Consider the following 1,941-nt stretch of genomic DNA (forward strand, 5'->3'; position numbering starts at 1 on the left):
AGACGTTCCATGGGCTGGAATAGCCCTCTGGTCAGTTGGGGTCAGCTCTCCTGGCTGTGCTCCCTCCCAGCTTGTGATGCCCCTGGCCGAGCAGGAGAAGCTCAAAAAGTCCTTGAGTAGTCTGAGCACTACTTGGCAACAACTAAAACCATCAGTGAGTTATCAACATTCTTCTGGTACTAAATCCAAAGCACAGCACTATGCTAGCTACTATGAAGAAAATTAACTCTATCCCAGCCGAAACCAGGACACCTGGCGTGCTATGGTGGCTCCTGGCTGAGGCAGCACGGGCAAACGGCTGCGTGGACACCCGATGCAGCGTGAGATGCATGGTGGGGTGAGCTCTCCTGTCTGATCTGGACATGCCTGTCCCTTGTCAGGGAACAAACTGTGGCTTAAAAGCAAAAGCAGCTCAAGAGATGGGTGCTGCCTGGCCAGCAGGGGTCTGGAGTGAGCTCAGTCCCATGCATCCAGCACCACCAGCGCAGCCGCAGCCCTGTGCCGTGCCACAGAGACCCCCTTGGGGCATGGGTTGCCTTCCCAGAGCATCCCAGTGCCAGCCCCACGCACCCCACAGCCGGGCTGGCCGCGCTGCTGTGGAAGGGAGAGCAACCCGGGAGCGTCCACGGGGTGGGAGATGGCATGGCGGAGAGCTGCCCTTCCTCCTTTGTGGTTAAGCGAAGGCTTTGAGGAAGCAGCTGAGGTTTGCAGAAGTTATGTCACAGCCCCGCGCACCTTCGGGGCTTTGCTTCCTGGAGTGCGGCTGCCTTTCCAGCCCGTCACCCTTCCCTCCTGCGCGTGGAGCCTGCTGTGACGCAGGCTTCCAGGCACCCCGGCTCCATCTGGAGTCAAGCAGGGGTCAGACAGGGCTGGCCCAGGGCTCTGCACAGCCACCAGCCCCCCAAGCCATGTGGACATGCACCCTGTCCCTTTCCTCTCCGCTGTCCGGCCGGGAGCAGTCCCAGCCTCTCTGTCCCAAGCCGGGCACTGCCAGGGCCTCAGGGTCCGCAATGTGCATCGCTCCCTCTGCATCCCACCCAGCATCCCCACGTGTCCCAGGCATCCACCCTGGGTCCCCGCATGTCCCAAGCATCCAACCTAGGTCCCCATGTGTCCCAAGCATCCACCCTGGGTCTTGGTGCCAGGATGCTGGCTCCTGGGGAGGGATGCTCGGGGGCTTGGCTCCTGCCCTGGCTGCGCGTTGGGGCACGGCATAGCCAGAGGCTGTGCCTGGCAAAGCGTGCACAAAGAAGAGGGTTGGAGAGGGGAGGGATTTTGTTCCTGGCTGTCCTGTTTCCAAGCTCTTAATGGTTATCCCTGTTTCCTACCTTCTACCTGCAGCCGTGGGAGATGTTTCCCCCTCTTTCTGCAAGCAGGCGATGATTGCTGCCTGACCCTGCGGCTCGGGGCTTTCAGAAGATGATCGCATACAGCCGTAAGTGCATCGCACCGGGAGGTGTCTGTGACTGGGGGCAGCGGGTGGGGGACGCCCTGTCACCCTGGGGTCCTGCCTCCCTGTGGGTGCCCTCACCCTGCACAGGGCCATAACCTTTGTGGGCATCCCCAAACGCCCAAGCCCATTGTAGGACCCTGCCCCGCTCCCGGCTGCTGCCCTTTGCCAGGAGGTGGCAGTCGGAGGACACGGCCACTTGGGCACCCTGCCAGGGCTGGACACCCCTGTGTCCAGGGCATCCCTGTCCCTTGGGCTCCCAGCGCTACCAGTTCAGCCTCTGCCAGGGGGTCTGTCCCCATCGGCAGCGGGAGGGCTGAGCTGCCCACACGGGTGGGGAGGCTGGGCTGGGGCACCGGCGACGTACGGTCCATCAGGCCATCGCATGAGGAGTGATGTCTGCTGGAGCTCCTCTGCTTTCTCCCCTGGGAACCAGTTGAACCGGCGGGCGAGGGGCGGAGCCCAGCCTCTCTTTTTCTATGGCTGGGTAG

This window comes from Egretta garzetta, unplaced genomic scaffold, assembly GCF_000687185.1.
Source record: "Egretta garzetta isolate BGI_Z169 unplaced genomic scaffold, ASM68718v1 scaffold134, whole genome shotgun sequence".
Taxonomy (NCBI): domain Eukaryota; kingdom Metazoa; phylum Chordata; class Aves; order Pelecaniformes; family Ardeidae; genus Egretta; species Egretta garzetta.